General features: G+C 41.5%; 2 pseudogenes; both read left to right on the forward strand.

Annotated features, from left to right (window-relative positions):
• LOC105472265 (leucine-rich repeat-containing protein 37A3 pseudogene) overlaps window positions 1-21463 on the forward strand; it is a 48292-nt pseudogene that overhangs the window by 787 nt on the left and 26042 nt on the right.
• On the forward strand, window positions 642-3280 carry LOC139359300 (leucine-rich repeat-containing protein 37A3-like; annotated as a pseudogene).

Raw genomic sequence — 21463 nt, forward strand, 5'->3', positions numbered from 1 at the left:
GCTTGAACCGGGAGGTGGAGGTTGCAGTGAGCCGAGATCACGCCACCGCACTCCAGCCTGGGTGGCAGAGCGAGACTGTCTCAATAAATAAATAAATAAATAAATAAATAAATAAATAAATAAACTTAAAAATAAAATAAAATAAATAAGAATTCAAAAGCAACCAAGTTTACTGTTGCCCAAGAACCTGAAGAAAGATCTAGCTAAGCATTGGAAGCTTGCTAAGGTTGTTGTTGGAACTCCACATCTATTTGTATCAAAACTTCAGTGTCAGAAACAAACTTTGCAGGATGAGTATTTGGATTCAAATATGGATATACTGTATCCGGGCAGCCTGCCTCCAGAACTCCGGGTGAACTCAGATGAGCCTCCAGGGCCTCCTGAGCGAGTCAGTCTTTCTCAACTCCGTCTAGAGCCCGAAACTCAAAATCCAGAGACCCTTGAAGGGATCCAGTCCTCTTCACTCCAGGAAGAAGCCCCAGAGCAGCTTCCACAGCTCCCTGAGGAGGGAGAACCTTCTTCAACCCAGCAGGAGGCCCCAGCTCTGCCTTGAGGGGGTCCACTCTTCTTCAACAGAGCGGGAGGCCCCAGCACAGCAGTGACCTGCCTCTGAAGAGATGGTAGCTCTCCATTGATACATCATGAGGTAAATGTTCCATTGAAAAGTTGGAGTGAAGCTCAGCACTGACACTTGCCCAGTGTCACAGTCAAACCTGTGGGTGTGGAGCTTGTGGTAACTCCAGAGCCAGGTAAGGAACTTACATCAAGCCAGGAACAGGCCACTGCTCAGCCTCCAGAGCACACCAAGGAGATGGACTCTTCCTCAACACAATTAGAGGCTCCAGCTCGGACACCAGAGTGCCCTAAGGAGAGGAAACCCTCTGCAACCCAGCAAGGGACCTCCAGATCCTCCTGTGGAGGCTGAACTTTCCCCCAGTGAGCAAGCAGGAGCAGCCAGCTCAGCCTTCTGAGTTTCTTGTGGGGGCTGGGGGGTTGAACCTTCTGAGACCCAGCAGGAGGCCCCCGCTCATCCTCCAGAGTCCTCTACAGAGAGTGCAGCTCAAACTCCACCAAATCATGAGGTGACAGTTCACCCTCCAGGTGAGGATCAAGCTCATTCTAACTTGCCCAGCATTACAGCGTTACAGTGAAACCTGCAGATGTGGAGATCATAACTTCAGAGCCTATCGAGGAGGCAGCATCTTCTCCATCCCAGCAGGAGATCCCAACCCAGCCTCCAGAGGAGGTGGAACCTTCTGCAACCAAGAAGGAGGCCCCAACTGAGCCTCCAGGTCCTCCTATGGAGTGTGCACCTTCCCCCAGTGAGCAGGAAGAGCCAGCTGAGCCTTCTGAGTTTCCTGGGAGGTTGAACATTCTGAGGCCCAGCAAGAGGCTCCAACTCAGCTTCCAGAGTCCTCTATGGAGAGTGGAGCTCAAACTCCACCGAATCATGAGGTGACAATTCACCCTCCAGGTGAAGATCAACCTCCTTTTAACTTGTCCAGTGTTACAGTTAAACTTGTGGATGTGTAGGTTACCATAACTTCAGAGCCTACCAAGGAGACTGAATCTTCCAAAGCCCAGCAGGAGGCCCCAGCTCAGCCTCCAGAGGAGTGGAACCTTCTGTAAGCCAGGAGGAGGCCCCAACTGAGCCTCCGGATCCTCCTGTGGAGCCTGAACTTTCCGCCAGTAAGCAGAAGCAGCCAGCTCAGCCTTCTATGTCTTCTGGGAAGGCTGAATCTTCTCCAGCCAGCAGGAGGCCCCAGCTCAGCCTCCAGCACATCATGAAGTGACAATTTCACCTCCAGGTCACCACCAAGCTCAGCATTCAGATTTGCCCAATGTCACTATTAGGACTCCAGACATGCAGCTCACCATAGCAACAGAGCTTACTGCAGAGGTAGGAACTTCTCCAATCCACCAGGAGGCTACAGCTCAGCTCTCAGGGCCAGGTAATGATGTAGAACCTTCTGCACCACCCAGCATGGGGGCCCATCTCTGCCTCTAGAGTCATCAGAAGACACTGGACCTTTAGCAGGTCAACAGGAGACTTCAGTTCAATCTCCAGAACCTGTTAATAATGAGAACCCCTCTCCAACCCAGCAAGAGGCTGCAGCTGAGCATCCACAGACCCCTGAGGAGGCTGAGTCTTCTCCAGCCCAGCGAGAAGCCCAACCTCAGACTCCAGATCCCCCAAAGGAAGTAGAACCTTCTCCAGTCCAGCAAGAGTTCCCAGCTGAGCCACCAGAGCCCCCTAAGGGTTGAACCATCTGCAACCCAGCAAGAAGCCTCAGGTCATCCTCCAAAGTCCACCGAAGAGGTCAGTCCTCCACCGCAGCGGGAGATACCAGCTCAGCCATCAGAGCCACCTGAGAAGGTCGAACCATCTCCAGTCCTACAGCAGACCCCAATTCAGCTTTTAGAGCCACCTAAAGAGGTAGAATCCTCTCCAGTCCAGCAGGCAGGCCCTGCTCAGTCCTCAGAGGCACCTGTGGTGGTAGAACCCTCTCAGACCCAGCAGATGGCCCCATCTTCACCTCCAGAGCTCCCTCAGGAGGTGGAACCATCTCTTAACTCAGCAGGGGGTTCCAGCTCAGACTCCAGAGCCCCCTATGGAGGTAGAACCTTCAAGCCAGCAGCTGGTCCCAGCTCAGCATCCAGAGCCACCTCAGGAGGTTGCAGCTCAACCTCCAATGCATGAGATGACAGTTGCAATAGCAGGCCAGGACCAAGCCCAGTATCCAGTATCACCCAGTGTCACATTTCAACCTTTAGAGCTGGGGCTTACCATCACTCCGGAATCCACTATGGAGGCTGAGCATTCTACAACCCTGAGGAAGACTACTGCTCCTCCAAAACACCCTGAGGTGATGCTTCCACCTCCAGACCAGGTTCAGGCTCAGCACACAAACCTAACAGGTCATAGTTCAACCTTTGCACCTGGAACTTACCACAACTCCACAACCATGTTTTTTTTTCTCCAACCATGGAGAACTCAACTCAGCTTCCAGAGCCACCTACAGAGGTTGCAGCTCAACCTCAAGCTCATTGTGAGGTAACAGCAGGTCAGGATCAAGCTCAGCATTCAACACTGCCCAGTGTCACAGTTTAGCCTTTGGGCCTGGGGCTTACCATCACTCCAGAATCCACGACAGAGGTTGAACTTTCTCCAACCACGCAGGAGACCCCAACTCAGCCTCCTAAGGTTGTACCCCAACCTCCAGTATATTAAGAGGTAACAGTTCCAACGCCAGGTCAGGATCAAGCTCAGCATCCAATGTCAACCAGCATTGCAGCTCAACTTTTGGACCTGGGACTTACTATCACTCCAGAACCCACTACGGAGGTTGAACATTCTACACCCCTGAAGAAGACTCTAGTTTCTCCAAAGCACCCTAAGGTGACACTTCCACATCCAGACCAGGTTCAGACTCACCATTCAAACCTGACTCAAGCCACAGTTCAACCTTTGGATCTGGAACTTACCTTAACTCCAGAATCCACTATGGAGGTTGAACCTTCTCCAACCATGCAGAAGACCCTAACTTGGTCCCCAGAGCTACGTAAGGAGGTTGTAGCTCAACCTCCTGTATATTTTGAGATGTCCGTGCCAACACCAGGCCAGGATCAAGCTCAGCATCCAACATCACCCAGCGTCACAGTTCAACCTTTGGATCTGGGGCTTACCATCACTCCAGAATCTATTACAGAGGTTGAAACTTCTACAGCCCTGATGACTACAGCTCCTCCTCCAGAGCACCTTGAGGTGACACTTCCACCTCCAGACAAGGGTCAGGCTCAGCATTCAAACCTGACTCAAGTCACAGTTCAACCTCTGGACCTGGAGCTTACCATAACTACAGAACCTACTATAGAGGTTAAACCATCTCCAACCATGGAGGAGACCTCAACTCAGCCTCCAGACCTGGGACTTGCCATCACTCCAGAACCCACTACAGAGATTGGACATTCTACAGCCCTGGAGAAGACTACAGCTCCTTGTCCAGACCAGGTTCAGACTCTGCATTGAAAACTGACTGAAGTCACAGGTCCACCTACTGAACTAGAATCTACTCAGGATTCATTGATGCGGTCTGAAAGTTACCCCCAAAATAAGGCTTTAACTGCACCAGAGGAACAGAAGGCCTCCACAAGCACCAACATATGTGAGCTCTGTACCTGTGGAGATGAGATGCTGTCATGTACTGATCTCAGCCCAAAGCAGAGGCTCTGCTGAGTGCCTGTGCCAGAGCCCAACACCTACAATGGCACCTTCACCATCTTGTAAGAATCACCTTTCCTCCATTGTCCTCTGTGTCCTGCCTCACACGGCAGCCTTTTCCTGGAGGCCTTCCTGGGCCTTCTTTATCTCCCCAAGCTATACTGACAACTAACTTTCTGCTTTCACCTCTGCCTGCAATCTCTTCCTTCTCCTCATTATCCTTTACAATTGGGCCCCTTCTCCAGTCTTTTACTTGTGATTGCTCTTACTTGTTTTCTTATCCGTTTTCATTTAGCCCCATCACGTCATTGCTTAACCGCTGCTCTCCTCCCATTTTCACTTCACCCTCTTCACAGCAGCCTGTCCCTCTCCCCATCTCAGTGATGATGTTCTAAATGGTTAAGAGTTGATTCTGGAGCCAGGCTGCCTGGGTCTGAACCCAGGACTGTCATTTATTAGCTTGGTGACCCTGAGCAAGTTATTCTGCTCTGTAACTCAATTTCCTCATCTTTAAACTGGGGATTATGCTAGTCACCATTTCATAAGATTGTTGTGAAATTTAGGTGAGTGAATATATGAAACACTTCATCAGTGCCTAGCATATGTAGGAGTGTTGGCTGTTAACATGATTACTCAGTCCTTTAGCTATGGCCAGAACTCATCTTTGTCACTGGCTTTCTATATGTAGCACTCATTTTGTGTCCAATCCAGAGCCAAGTATGCGACTGTCCCTAGAACATGAAAATGATAGGAGGGAAGAAAGAGAATAGGCATAAAAAAGGAGGTGTATATAATTAGGTACTAAAAGATAATGCAGACCATCGGTGCTGGAATTCACCAGAAACTGAGATCTTGAGATTTGGAGGTCAGAGAAATCTGGATAAGCTAAAACTTTACTTGGGGCTTAAAAAGTAGCTATAATTTGTTAAATAAGGAAAAAAATGGGAGTACAGTCTAGGCAAAGGCATGGCTACAGATATGGTGAGAATTTAGTAAACCAATCTGGCTGCAAAGAATCAGGTGAGGGAGCAATGAAGAAACAATTATGTAAAACTTTGATTATCAGGTATGGGAGTTTAAAAGTTACACAATGACATATGGAAAGCCATTGAAAATTTCCAACCAAAAGAGATTAGATGATTAAAACAGGAGGATTATTTTATTTTTTGCATAATGTTCAAGTGTAGACATGCAGATGATTATTTTAGAATCCGTATGTAGAGTGCCCTAGAGGGGAAAGCTTAATTCAGGGAGACAAAATAGAAAGGTCTAGCAAAATCTAGGGGTAAAGTGTGAAGGGGCTAAATCAGATTGGTTGTGATAGGAGTGGAAAGAAAAGGCCTAGGATGTTTCAACAGAGGGCACCGGGCCAAAGCTTTGGTGTTACCCAGCATAGGGTTTCTTTCTTCTTATTTGTTGATAATGATAAGTTTTTGCCCAGTTTTCTGTTGAAGTATTTACCATTTTTGATTTGTAGAAGGAGTAGTTTAGACACATAAGGGCTTTTGGATAAAATACTTACATTCAAAGTAATTAACTGGCATTATCTGTCTAAGAGATGGGATGGATAGGAAGCTAAGCTTCCGGGAGATGCCTCATTTGTGCCAGTGGCCCCACATTATTTCTTGGTTAATTGTGCAAACTGGGAAGCTGACAGCGCTGGAAATTAGAAAGCAGATGTTATTCTCTGTTTCTGAATATCCCCCACAAGGTTGCCATGATTCTTTTACTTATCCTGTTCATTCTTTTCCTACCTATTCAAGGATATGAACTGTGTTTCTTCACAGAAATGTCCAAGGAAACTATATATCTTACATTGGTGAAGATGTATGAAAAGCATACAGTTGGACTGAGAAACTGTGAGTATATTCTCTCCAAATATGACAAAAAAAACTAACTGCATTGTAAGATCCTTCCTGGTATAGAATTTTGAGGTCAGTACCTCTGAGAAAACATGTTTCCCCTCCATACCCCAAATCAACCTCTGTTGATTGCAATCCTGTGGTTATTTAAAAATTAAATTTGGTAGGCTCTCTTTAAAATAAAAGTCAATTTAAATTTATTTTTTATCAGACAAATAATACTTTGTTTTTTATATATATATATATATATATATATATATATATATATATATATTTTTTTTTTTTTTTTTTTGAGACGGGATCTTACTCTGTTCCCCAGGCTGGAGTGCAGTGGTGCAATCATGACTCACTGCAGCCTCCACCTCCCAGGCTCAAGTGATCCTCCCATCTCAGATTCTCAAGTAGCTGGGACCACAGGTACATGCTACCATGCCCACCTAATTTTTTATTTTTTGTAGAGACAGGGTCTCCCTATATTGCTTAGGCTGGTCTCAAACTCCTGGGCTCAAGTGATCCTCCCACCTTGGCCTCCCAAAGTGCTGGGATTACAGGCATTTTGTAATCCCAGCCCCCAGCCCCATCCCTAGCCCATGATTACATTCTTAATGTATAAAAATGAAATAACAGCTATAACAAAAACCCTCCTTGTGTCCTACTCCCTCATCCCTGAGGTAACACTCTGTGTTTAGTATATAACCTTCCAGACTTTTCCCCATTTGCCTACATACATATTTACATAAAGTAAAATAGATTTGTTGTGTGGCTTTAAAAATCTTTTTTCTTCACATAAATGGTAACGTCTTGTAACTTGATTCTTTCACTTCATGATATGTCTTAGATTTCTTTCCTTTCCAGTACTTAGAGGGTTACCACATTCATTTTAAACTCCTGCATAATACTCCATAGTATGGATGTATCATAGTTTATTTAATAGTTCCCCCATTGATGGATGTTTAGATTATGTCTAGTTTTCTTGTTACATGCATTGCTGCAATGAAATCCATGCTTCTTTGTGAACATGGGCAAGTATTTCTGTAGAATACATATCTAGAAATGGAATTGTTGGGGTGAAGCCTATGTAGATATGAAATTTTAATTGCTGTCGAAAATGTTGTGCCAACTTACACTATGGTCAACAGAGTATGACAGCATTCGTTTCCCCACACTTTTCACCACTGGGTATTCTACAACTTTTTGTTGATGTTATGGGGGAATAAAAGGTATCCCATCTAAATTTGAATTTTTGTGATTACTTATGAATTTAATTAAATATCTCTATATGTTTATTGAACATTTGTGTTTCTTCTCTGAGTTTTCTGTCCTCTGTCCATGATCTTGTTGAATTTTTAAAATCATTTTCTTATTGATTTATAGAAGGAATTAGACACATACATGATTTTGGAAAAAATGCTTACATTCAAAGTAACTGGCTTTTTTTTTTTTTTTTTTTTTAAATTGAGACAGTCTTGCTCTGTCACCCCAGGCTGGAGTGCAATGGCGCCATCTCGGCTCACTGCAACTGCCACTGCCTGGGTTCAAGCGATTCTCATGCCTCAGCCTGCAGAGTAGGTGGGACTACAGGTGTGCACCACCATGCCTGGCTAATTTTTTTGTATTTTTAGTAGAGACGGGATTTCGTCTTGTTGGCCAGGTTGGTCTTGAACTCGTGACTTCAGTTGATCTGCCCTGGGATTATAGGTGTGAGCCACCACCCCCGGCTAGTAACTGGCATTTTTCACAACAGTTTATGTGTCACATCATTAGTTCAACTTATATAGACAAACTATACATGAGTTCTAAATTAAAAATAAAACACATGACAATCATAGTCATCTAAGAAGAGGAGTTAGGACCACTTTAAAATAGTTTCCCTCACCCTTAGTTCGATATCTTATTGATAAGAAAAAAAAATGCTGGAACTAGACAATCCTGTTTCCTAGCTCTAAAGGAGAAATGGGATTCTGGGGCTTGTGTTCCAGATGGAGTCTTCTGATAATAGGAAGTTGTGGGAGATGGCTAGTAAGGGAGTGTACACTCTTCCTCCAGGGCTGCAGGACCCTGCCCCCTTTCTAACACCAATTGCTCCTGCCTGGAGGAAGACACCTTTGCTGCCTGGCCCAAGGAAGGATATGTGGTTGATGTACCTCTGGCTTCTCCACTCCACAGTCCCAACCAATAACTTGTAGGTAGTTCCTGGGTATTTCTGACAGGGGATCATTTGTAGAGCTGCTTCCACATTTTGAGTTAAGATTGTGGATTTTTAAATTATTTCTGTTCTATAATTTTTAGAGATTTGCTAGAGGTTGGATGGTTAGAGACTTGGCATGTTCTCAATCTGCCACAACTTTTTAGGAAAACAATTTTGTACCCTTATTATATCCTAGAGAAACCCAGGAAAAGTATTATCAGAATACAAGTATAAGAATGTTCAAAGCAGCATTCTTTGTAATAACTAAAAACTAGAAAAATCTCAGTATCTGTCCACAGTGGATGAATCAATACATTGTAGTATAATCATACAATGGAATACTCTATTATTCTATTATATAATAATAGAAGCATATTAATACTTTATATAATAATAGAAGTATTATTAATACTTATTAAAAGTATTATTATGTGTGTGTTTACTGAATAGAAGTATTATTAATACTTCTATTATTGATTAGAAACATAATGCAAGTCACATACATAATCTTAACTTTTCCGGTAGTCACTTAAAAAATAAAACTAAAAAAGAAACAGGTGAAACATGTGAATATATTATATCCAAAATATTATCATTCCAACATGCAGTCATTATATATGTTATTAATGAGATATTTTATTTTCATACTAAGTCTTCGAAATATCCAAAGTGGTATCATTTCTACATGTTGTTAGTATAAAAATTAATTGGGGAGTTTACATTCTTTTTTCCATACTAACTCTTTGAAGTCTAAATTTGGTTGCTAAATTCTTATCACAAAAACTTAATCTGTTCTGCTGAGCAGTCTAGGGAGAAAAGTAAATAATAATAATAAAAATACTTAACCTGGCTGGATGTTAGGTAGCTCATGCCTGTAATCCCAGCATTTTGGGAGGCATAGGCAGGAGGATCACTTGAACCCAGTAGTTCAAGACTAGCCTGGCAACACAGTGAAACCACGTCTCTACAAAAAATTAAAAATATTAGCGAGGCATGACGGTGTGTGCTTATAGTCCCAGCTACTAGGCAGGCTGAGGTGGGAGGGTCACTTGAGCCTGGGAGGTTGAGGCTGCAGTACGCTGTGATTGTGCTACTGCTCTCTAGGCTGGGCAACAGAGTGAAACCTTGTCTCAAAACAAACAGACAGACAAACAAAACACCTTAATCTATATTTAGATTTTGTAAAATTTGCAGTTGAAAAAGTAGCATCATATATCCAATAAATTTTCTAATGACTGCATTGAGTATCAGCTTTTAAATTTAAAAATAATTAAAATGAGTAAATTAAAGATTCAGTTCCTCAGTCACTAACAGTAGCCAAATATAGCTAGTAACTACCTTATTGAAAGCATAACACAGGTCTTGGAATGAATCAACCTCAGCAACATACATCTTAAATGTACAAACAGATTATTGAGTGAAAGAAGTAATACAGAAAATAATATGTGTAATATGATTTCTTTTATATAATGTTCAAGGAGGCAAAGCTAAAATATGTTGTTTATGACTGACATATAATAGGTAAAACGACATTTTATTTTATTTAATTTATTTTTGAGACAGGGTTTGCAGTGGTGCAAACGCAGCTCACTGCAGCCTGGACCTCCCATGCTCAAGCAATCTTCCCATCTGAGCCTCTCCAGTAGCTGGGACTACAGGTGTGCGCCAACATGCCCAGCTAATTTTAAAATTTGTCTAGAGATGAGGTCCTGCTGTATTACTCAGACTGGTCTCGAACTTCTGGGCTCAAGCAATCCTCCTACTTTGGCTTCCCAAAGCGCTGAGATTACAAGTGTGAGCCACCGTGCCCAGCCAGAACTACATTTTATTTTACTTTACCAGTTTATTTTATTTTATTTTATTTTATTTTATTTTATTTTATTTTATTTTATTTTTTGAGACAGAGTTTTGTTCTTGTCGCCCAGGCTGGAGGAGAGTGGCACGAACTCGGCTCACGGTAACCTCCGCCTCCTGGGTTCAAGTGATTCTCCCACCTCAGCCTCCCAGGTAGCCAGAATTACGGGCACCCACCACCATGTCCAATCAATTTTCGTATTTTTAGTAGAAATGGGGTTTCACCATGTTGACCAAGCTGGTCTCGAACTCCTGACCTCAGGTGATTCACCCGCCTCAGCCTCCCAAAGTGCTGGGATTACAGGCGTGAGCCACTGTGCCAGGCCGGAGCTACATTTTAAAAACAAGAAAATTATTACAAAGGTCAGGATAGTGGATATCTATAAGGATTAGAGAGGAGGCTGTGATTGGAAAGGACCTGGGGCTTCTGGGATGCTAGCAATGATCTTTCGTAACGATGGTGTATGGGTATCTGCTTTATAATTATTAAACTGAATATTTGGCCAGGTGCAGTGGCTCACATCTGTAATTGCAACACTTGGGAGGCTGAGACAGGGGAATCACTTGAGCCCAGAAGTTTGAGATCAGTCTGGACAACAGAGTGAGACCCTGTCTCAGAAATTAAAATAAAATAAAATAAAATAAAATAAAATAAAATAAAATATAAACAACATTTATGTTATGTGTGCTTTATGCACATTGTAGTTCTCAAATATTTTTAATGGGAGAAAAAAGTCGAATGACTTCACTTGCAGCCCTGACATGGTTCCATGTGGGGCTTTTATAACAAGGTTTGGGAAAAGAGGGGAGGAAACGGAAGTTCTGCTGATACTGGTGCCACCAGAGTTGGATTCGAACAGGGACTTTGTGATCTAGAGAGGAGGCATTAAATAGATAATTTGGTGGGAAGAGTGGGTAGGGGTGTGCTTGTGTGTGTGTGTGTGTGTGTGTATGTGTGGTGGTGGTGGTGGTGGAGAGAGATGGACACAAAAAGGAAAATGTAAGAAAAGGTTTGAATGAAAGCAGAGCAGATACCACCATCTTGAAATTACCATCACCCAGCTTTCCTCCACATGTAGGAGTTAATCCTTTGTAGCAAATAGTTGTAGTTTGCATTTTGATCTAGAAAATAATTTTTCATTTTCCAGAATTCTCAATGAAAATTATTTGACTGAATTACATAAGGATTCATTTGAAGGCCTGCTATCCCTCCAGTATTTGTAAGTTAGTTAGTTAATCATGTTTATTAGTTTTTAGTCATATTATCTGTAAAACGAATAAGGGGTTCAAATTAGATAATCTCTAAGATTTCTTTCAGCAATACAATTCTGCAATTCTGTAAGTTTGTATAGGGTCTCAGCCAATCTCTAGCATTAATATCTTCTATGCATTTTCAGGTTTTTAACCATATAGACAGAATACAGACAGAAAAAAATTTCACATGGTAATAAGATATGAGCAGTGATTGATACCCATATGAACCTTGTTTTATAAAAAGTGTTCACATATCATCTTCTTATATTCAGTCTACAACCAATAGATCAAATCTAATCTACAGTCTGTTTTTAAATAGCCCATCAAGTTAAGAATGGTTTTTACACTTTTAAAGGACTGGGAAAGAAAAAGAAAAGAAACAAAGAGAAATATGCAACAGAGACCACATGTGGCCCACAAAGCCTAAAATATTTACTATCTGACCTTCACAAAAAAGATTTAGGGCCGGGCACGGTGGCTCACGCCTGTAATTTCAGCACTTTGGGAGGTTGAGGCGGGAGGATCACCTGAGGTCAGGAGTTCGAGACCAGCCTGGCCAACGTGGTGAAACCCTGTCTCTGCTAAAAGTATAAAAATTAGCCAGGCATGGTGGCCGGTGCCTGTAATTCTAGCTACTCGGGAGGCTGAGGCAGGAGAATCACTTGAACCCAGGAAGCAGAGGTTACAGGATCATGCCACTATACTCCAGCCTAGGCAACAGAGCAAGACTCTGTCAAAAAAAAAAAAAAAAGAAAGAAAGATTTGAAAAAGTTGCTTGGAATTAAAGTTAACTTCAGATTGTTGCCTGAAGGAGAAGAAAATATAGACCACCTACATTAATTTGAATATCATTAATCCAGAATTTTTTGATAATTTAATCTAAATTAAATTAATATTTAAATATTAAATAATAAGCAGCTGAATTATATAAATAATATTATCAAGAATATTAAGCTACCAAAAGAATAGCCTGGTATTCAGGATTTCATTTCAGGAATTGTTATGTTAAAACAGATGTTTAAAATGATGGTTAAGTGGTATAGCTAGAGTGTTTATAGCAAGTAAGCATATCAGAAATGCCCCTAACTCTTCACTAATTACAAAATAAACTATGTCCTCAGCCGTGTTACCAAGAAGGGATACCTGCATGGTATTTCTGTCTGTTTAGAGATAAGAAGATACTATGTTCATTGCTATGAAAGCTTGATTTTTATCCTTTGTCCATGGTTCAGAGGTGTGTATGTCATTAATCCTCATTAAGCTCATTAGTGATGCTTTTTTGCAAACAGATTCAAACGTAGAAGGCTTAAGGAAAGTGGGTGTAAAGACCCTCAGGTAGATACCAAAGTGCTACAAAGGCCATGAAGTAATAAAACTACATTTCCTTTAAAATAGTCATTTTCCTTCTACTCACTGCCCCAGCTATTCATTTATTTTATAACTGTGAGTTCAATTTATTTCCATGTGTTGGTTTTAAACACGGTGGGCAATGCAGATGAACAAGACCTAGTCCATGCTTTCAAGAAGTTTATGCTCAGAAGAAATGGGATGAAAAATAACTACATTAAAAAGAAGAAATGGATGTGGGCTCTAGGAGGGATACATTGTTTCTGGAGCATAGAAGAGAGGAGATCGACTTCAATTTGGACCCAGGAAGATGTTATTAGAACAATGCCAGTTGAATAGGACTTTGAAGGGCCGTTGCGTAACATCAGACAAACATCTTGGGGAAAAGATTCTAAACTTGCAAAAGGAAAATGGGAGAAGGGCAAAACACAGGAAAGTATTTGAGGAATGCCATGAGTACCTGTAGAGTACAAGGAGGTAGAGTAGGAAATTATAGAGCCAGATCTTCTAGGGCTTTGAATGTCAAGCTAAGGAGTCATCATACGGACCAGTGTTATCACAGCAGTGCTGTGAGATAGAGCTGCATCACAATCACTGGGAGGGCGCATTAGAACTCAGTTCTGCACTCTACCCTCACAGTTACTGATTCAGTTGGTCTAGAGTGGGACCAAAAATTTGCATCTTCAGAAATTTCCTAGGAGATGCTGGTCTTTGCAAGCCACTTCTGGAGAGTTTATCTCATGACTGTGTGCAGGATGGTTTAGGAAGGGAGAGACTAGAGATGGAGACATCAGTCAGACAACATTACACCTTCCAGGTAAAGAGGGAGGGACAAGCTGACAAGCTGGAATCAATGGAAATAAGAGTCAACTGGAGTTAAGAATGGGTGTTGACTACACCTGTTTTTATTTGAAAAATAAAAATCCAGTTCCATGTTGTTTTGTTGCCCTGTCACTGTATAACTGAAGAAATTGCTTTCATGAAATAATAAAGCAATATATAACCAAAAAAGAATTTCTATTAATATGATAGAAATTAATTATATTAATATGGTTTGAATTAGTTCAAAGTTATGTATTAGTTAAAGGGGTAACTTCCTTTCAAATGATGTGAAAGGATGTCTTTTATTTCTTCTGACGTTGAACTGGCTTAGGAAAATAGACCTAAACTAGGAAGGTGAGACTATTTCTTTTAATATTAGAAACTATATATAAAGATAAAAACTTCGAGCTCACAATCTAGGATTTGATGAGACTACAAAAGGTCATCTCATCAAGTCTACTGCTCTCAGGAAAAATTAATTCCAAAGTCTATCAAGATCTATAGTTGTATATTTTATGTATTAAAACCATGAAGGTGAGACTCTAGGAGAGGTACTGGCAAGGTTAGAGGCTCTGGGAAGTTCAAATACAAGTCCAAACCTATAGAGTTTAGATGAAAACTATGTATTTAATGTTACTGTAAACTCTTCCTATTTATTCCTACTAATTTGACATCTAATAACTAATCAAGGCAATATTTTCCTTTTACTTTTCCTAGAGATTTATCCTGCAATAAAATATAGCCTATTGAAAGACATATATATGAACCACTACCATTTTTGCACTTTATGTAAATTACAAATATAACTCGATTACATTTAGAACTTTAATAAAACTTAATGATAAACCCCTTTGCTATTCATTTTGAAATATGATTAGAATTTTTAAGTTACTAAAATTATATAGCAAATCCTCTTTGTCCCTAGGAAAGATTAGTGTAAGAATTACTACACAGATCATAGTGAGTCATCAGAGAGCAGTGGTTCTCAACCAGTGTGATTTTGCACCCAGGTGACACTTGGCTATGTCTGCAGACAGTTTTGGTTGCCACAACTGTGGGTGTCCTCCTGGCATCTGGTAGGCAGAGGCCAGGAATGCTGCTAAATATCCTACAAGGTACAGGACAAACCCCCATGGCAAAGAATTATATAGTCCAAGAGTCAATGGCCCTGAAGTTGTGAAATCCTGTCCTAGGGAAATAAAGCTCACTTAACGTAAGTATTTACTGAGCATTCGCTGTTTTGTATCTAATGCACCACAAGTGCAAGGTTAAAGTATAAATCATAAGCCAGTATCTTTCACTGTGAGATTTCTTTAGTACATAGAGAAAGTATTGAGGTTATGTTCCATCTTATGCAAATTAGAATCAATGCAAGCGATAAACGTTCTGAAAGAATATATATTTTTTCTTCTTTAGCTTGTGTCTTTTTTGGCAGGAATCTTGGTTGCAATTTACTCACAGAACTGAGGTTTGGAACATTTCAGGCCTGGCACGGGATGCAGTTTTTACACAAGTTGTAAGTGAAATGGAAGATGAATACATGTAAACAACTATTTACGTGTAAGAACCTCATACAATTATTGGTTAGCTGGGTATAAGCCCATTATGAACTCTGAAAAGTATGTCTTAAGATCCATTCGTTGGGCTGGGTGCAGTGGCTTACGCCTATAATCCCAGCACTTTGGGAGGCCGAGGCAGGCGGATTACCTGAGGTCGGGAGTTTGAGACCAGCCTGACCAACATGGAGAAACCCCGTCTCTACTAAAAATACAAAATTAGCCGGGCGTGGTGGCACATGCCTGTAATCCCAGCTACTTGGGAGCCTGAGGCAGGAGAATCGCTTGAACCTGGGAGGCAGAGGTTGCGGTGAGACGCGATTGTGCCATTGCACTCCAAGAGCGAAACTCCGTCTCAGGAAAAAAAAAAAAAAAAAAAAGATCCATTCGTTTTTTCAAATGGGGAAGCTAAAGTACGAAGAGACCAAGAAACTTACATAGTTTATATATGACCTGCCCTGTTTTTCCTAGTTCTGACCTTTGGCATGGGCAAGAAAATGCATGAAACAAGTGACCCTATTGGCACAATGGTCTCAACACACCAAATGTATGCTGGGGGCTGGGCTCCTTCGTTTTGGGTCAAATCTTTCTAGTAAAAAAGGCTAATTTGCTTCAGGAAACATTTGCCATAGTGAGAAATGGGCCCACTGCATTTCTTTCCAAAGGCAAGTTGCCAAGGGAAGGTGCCAGTAATTTTGTGACTGATATGACACTGTTCTGTGGTGTTTACAAGTTGAAACAGTATATTTTATTGCATTACAAAAGTTTGTAAAACAAAACAAAAAAAAAGGGCCTCAGCTGTGGTGGAATGACGATGAATTGAATAGAGCCTCAGCATCAGGGCTTTTCACTTGCACAGTCCTGGGAGGCCCTTGGGAATCTTTGTATTCATACTTTTCCATGTTTTTATTATTCATAGGTAAGGTTCAGGCTCCATAAAATCCTGAAATCACCCTTGGGTTCCAGTAATTACAACTTTGAATGAAGCCTCTATGTTATTGACAAATACTGACCAGCCGAGTCAGCAGTGTGGGTAGGGTCAGTCTATTTTGAATCTGAAACCCATCCCAAGGACATAGCAAGAGCTTATTAGCGGACTTAACTGGGGTCCACTGGCCCAGCACAGTAAAGCCAAACCATACTGAGGTTTTGCAGTGGGAGAAAGGAGCACATTTGTTTACAGGGTGCCAAGCAAGGAGGACCAGGCAGTTAACAATCAAAGTCCCCCTCTGAATGGTAGCAATAATCATATCTTTCACAGATGAAATAAAAAATGAAATGGTCTATGGAAAACCAGCAGTGGTTGATAATTCTAAATGTTAAGTATGTGCATATTTTTTTCCCTGACTTTAAAGTGCTTCTCCTTCATTCACCTACACAGGTCCAGACGGATGGCTTGTTTTTAAAAATTTTCTTAGTCCGTTAGTTCTAACAATACAAGCTCCATTATTTTAGAAACTGAATGACTCTGCAATGTAGAAAGGCTATACCTTATTCAGATAGAGCACACTGACATGCTGGCTTGCCTGTGGCACATCAATATCATGACAAGAATGTAAGCACTAAGAGAGAAGAAGAGGAAAATCCAAGCTTTATCCCTATTGAATTATTTATCCCACTATTAGAATATCAATCAGTGAAGTAGGTGTGGGCACACTGGGCAAATTGAACTTCAGTCACAAACATGCCTTGTTGCTTCCTTTAGATAGCGGTAGATGCACAAAAGTTTGCACAGGTGAGAGTATTGTCATCACGTTTTGGTATGTACTAGAATCCTGGCAGCAACTTCTCAGATTCAGAGAGGTGTAAACATTAAAGATGAAAAGAACAACTCGGGTCTGTCCTTTGGGGTGATTTAGGGTGGCTGTTTACATTTGCTAAAAAAAAATACAAAAATTAACGTGGTGGTGCATGCCAGTTTCTCGGGAGGCTGAGGCATGAGAATTGCTTGAACCCAGGAGGCAGAGGTTGCAGTGAGTTGAGATTGCATACTGCACTCCAGCCTGGGTGATACAGCAAGATTCTGTCTTAAAAAAATAAAAAATGAACAAAATCAATTTCTGATTAAATATTTTAAAATTTATTTTAAAATGCAGTAAGTATGAAATTCAAAAGGAAAAAAATGCAGTTAAAAGTAGCCTACCTCTCGGCCGGGCGAGGCTGAGGCAGGAGAATGGCGTGAACCCGGGAGGCGGAGCTTGCAGTGAGCCGAGATTGCGCCACCGCACTCCAGCCTGGGCGACTGAGCAAGACTCAGTCTCAAAAACAACAACAACAACAAAAAAGTAGCCTACCTCTCATCTCTTAACACTTAGACACCCATTTCTAACAGTTAACTTCTACTACAAGCTTCTAATGTATTCTAGAGCTGCTCTATATGCTTTTTAGTTTGTTTTATTTTCATTTAGCTTTAAAAATTATCATGCAGTAGTCTTGACTTATTTTGATATGCATTTCTACGAATTTATTTATTTATTTATTATTATTTAAAAATTTTTTTTTTTTTTTTTTTTTTTTGAGAGGGAGTCTGGCTCTGTCGCCCAGGCTGGAGTGCAGTGGCTGGATCTCAGCTCACTGCAAGCTCCGCCTCCCGGGTTTGCGCCATTCTCCTGCCTCAGCCTCCCGAGTAGCTGGGACTACAGGCGCCCGCCACCTCGCCCGGCTAGTTTTTTGTATTTTTTTAGTAGAGACGGGGTTTCTCCGTGTTAGCCAGGATGGTCTCGATCTCCTGACCTCGTGATCCGCCCGTCTCGGCCTCCCAAAGTGCTGGGATTACAGGCTTGAGCCACCGCGCCCGGCCATTTATTTATTTTTGAGACAGAGTCTCGCTCCGTCGCCCAGGTTGGAGTGCGGTGACGCCATCTTGGCTCACTGCAACCTCCGCCTTGTAGGTTCAAGCGATTCTCCTGCCTCAGTCTCCTGAGTAGCTGGGATCACGGGCATGTTCTCCATGTTGGCCAGGCTTGTAGCAAACGCCTGGCCTCAAGTGATCTGTCTGCCTCAGCTTCCCAAAGCGCTGGGATTACAGGCGTGAGCCACCATGCCCGGCCTATTTCTGTGAATTTTAACACATGTGTAGATTCTTGTAACTACCATCACAATCTGCCTACAGAACAGGATTTGAATTAAGTGTTTGAAAAATATATTTTTTAGAGGGGAGTTATAGAAATATTTAGCCTGTTTCTGCCATTTTTCAACAAATTAAAGTACAATTAAGTTACAGTGAAATTCACCCATTTACAGGTACAGTTTATCAGCATCATAAGACAGGGTGAAAAAATAAAAGTACGGTTTGAGTATTGACAAAATGCATCATAGTGTGGCCATCATCACAATCAGTGTATAGCTCTGACAATAACTGACCTTTTTCTTCAGTTTTGCTTTTTTCAGAGTGTCCTATATATGGAAGTTTTTTGAGTATGGCTTTTTTTCACTTAGCATAATGAATTTGAGATTCATCTCTGTTATTACTTGTATGAATAATTTCTTTCTTTTTGGACCTGAGTAATATCTCACTGTATGGGGTATACCATAGTTTTTAAAGTCCATTTCCCAGTTGACAGACATTCCGATAGTTTCCAGTGTGCAAATAAAGTTGTTACAAAGATTCACAGACAGGTGTTTTTATGAATGTACGTTTTTCTTTTTTTCTTTTTTTTGAGACGGAGTCTCGCTCTGTCACCCAGGCTGGAGTGCAGTGGCACGACTTCGGCTCACTCCAAGCTCCGCCTCCTAGGTTTATGCCATTCTCCTGCCTCAGCCTCCTGAGTAGGTGGGACTACGGGCACCCGCCACCACACCCGGCTAATTTTTTTTGTATTTTTAGTAGAGGCGGGGTTTCACCGTGTGAGCCAGGATGGTCTCGAATTCCTGACCTCGTGACCCGCCCGCCTCGGCCTCCCAAAGTGCTGGGATTACAGGTGTGAGCCAGGGGCCCGGCCCACGTTTTCTTTTTATTAGGTTAAATGCCTAAGGACAGTATTGCTGGGTTGTGTAGTAAGTGTATGTTTAACTGTTTTTTCTTTTTTTGGCTCCTGATTGCAACAACTGAAAGTGTGCGTTTAACTTTATAGGAAATTTCCAAATTGTTTTCCGAAGTTGACTCTACTAATTTATGTTCCCACCAGCAATGGCTGAAAGTTGCTTATCTGAAATTTTATCAGAGGAAGGCTCACGCCTGCAATCCCAGCACTTTGGGAGGCTGAGGTGGGTAGATGGTTTGTGTCCAGGAGTTCGAGACCAGCCTGGGCAATATGGCAAAACCCTGTCTCTACCAAAAATACAAAAATTAGCTTAGTATGGTGGTGTGCACCTCTAGTCCCAGCCACTCAGCAGCCTGAGGTGGGAGGATCACTTAAGCCCAGGAAGGTTGAGGCTGGAGTGAGCCATGAATGTGCCACTGCACTCCAGCCTGGGCAACAGAGAGAGACACTGTCTCCAAACAAACAAATAAGAAATAAGTGGTATTATCAGTTTTTTTTTAAATGCCATTTCAATAGGCATGTGGTGGTAATACCTTGTGGTTCTAGTTTGTATTTCCTTAATGATTAATGATCGTGAATGTGTTTTCATGTGCTTACTTGCAACCTGTGTATCATTGATGAAATGTCTGTTTAAATCTTATGCCCACTTTAAAAATTGGGTTTTTTACCTCTCTTTTGAGAATTCTATATATTTTCTGGATACAAGTTTTTATTCAGGTATGGATTTGTTTCTTCATTCGTTTCTTATTTTTTTAAAAAAGGAATAAGCTTTGTAAATATTTTCTCCCATTTCAGCTTATCAATTTTTTATTCCACATATTGTGCTTTTGTGTTGTCTCTAAGAAAATATTTGTCTAGCCTGTGGTCACAAAGATTTTCTTCTGTATTTTTTCTTCTAGAATATATCATTTTCAGTTTTACATTTAGGTCTGCAGCACATTTTGAGTTATTTTTTTATTTTGATTTGAAGTATGGATTGAGGCTCTTTTTTTTTTGGTTGTTTTTGCATGTGGACACCTAGTTCTAGTGTCATTTAATGAAAACACTATCATTTCTCTGTTAAATTGTCTTTATACTTTTGTTGAATAGATGTGTGAGTCTTTTTTTGGACTAAAACTCTAAAACTATATTATTAATCCTTATTTGGATTGCATCTGACAGATCCCAAATGATTTGAAAAGTTAATTAGGTAACAAATTTAGAAATTGTAAAGTGTCTTATTTGGAACCTGGTGCTTGCTGACAGTAGTTTGTAATCTGCAGAAGGGTTTTCTAAATAACTTTAAGCCTAAGATTAAAAGAACATTTTGCTAATGATTCATTATCTGTTTGGAAAAGCTTGTGTGAGTTTTCATGCAGCAGGGATGAGCTGAAATGGTTTTTCCTAGAAGGTGCCCATTTTCTTTGTTGTAGAATTACCTGGTAGTTCTCTAATAATCTGTGTTTGTGCTTTATATCATCTTTGATAGTGATACATTTGGGGGCAATTCTCTTTTTGTTTAAAACCATCACGTAGTTGTCCTAAGTTAAATACTCTAGGCCAGACAGTAATCCTGGAACTTTGAGAGACAGAGGCAGGAGGATCACTTGAGCCCAGGAGCTTGAGACCACCTGGGCAACATAGTGAAACCTCCTCTCTACAAAAATCAAAAACAGGTCAGGCATGGTGGCTCACGCCTGTAATCCCAGCACTCTGGGAGGCCAAGGTGGCAGGTCACCTGAGGTCAGGAGTTCAAGACCAGCCTGGCCAACATGGTGAAACTCTGTTTCTACTAAAAATGCAAAAAAAAAACACACAAAAAAAATTACCTGTGTGTGGTGGTGCACGCCTGTGATCCCAGCTACTCAGGAGGCTGAGGCAGGAGAATCGCTTGAACCCAGGAGGCGGAGGTTGCGGTGAGCAGAGATCACGCCACTGCACTCTAGCCTGGGTGACAGAGCAAGACTCCATCTCAAAAATAAATAAATTAATTAATTAAAATAATAAAAAACCTAGCTGGGCATGGTGGTGCATGCCTGTTGTCCCAGCTGGAAGGCTGAGGCTGAGGTGGGAGGATTGCTTGAGCCCAGGAGTTCAGGTTTACAGTAAGCTATGATGGCTCCACTGCACTCCAGCCTGGGTGATAAAGACTCTGTCTCTAAACAAACTAACTGAAGGTTTACTTACTTTTAAAAAGTAGTACACAATTATTGTTTTTAGGATGAGGTGTTTTTTTGTTTGTTTGTTTTTGAGACAGACTCTTGGTTTGTCACCTAGGCCTGAGTGCAGTGGGTCAATCCGCTCACTGCAGTCTTGAACCCCTGGGCTGAACTGATCCTCCTGCTTCAGCTTGGACTATAGGACTAGGAATACAAGCACACGCCACCATGCCCCAC

This window comes from Macaca nemestrina, chromosome 17, assembly GCF_043159975.1.
Source record: "Macaca nemestrina isolate mMacNem1 chromosome 17, mMacNem.hap1, whole genome shotgun sequence".
NCBI classification, from domain to species: domain Eukaryota; kingdom Metazoa; phylum Chordata; class Mammalia; order Primates; family Cercopithecidae; genus Macaca; species Macaca nemestrina.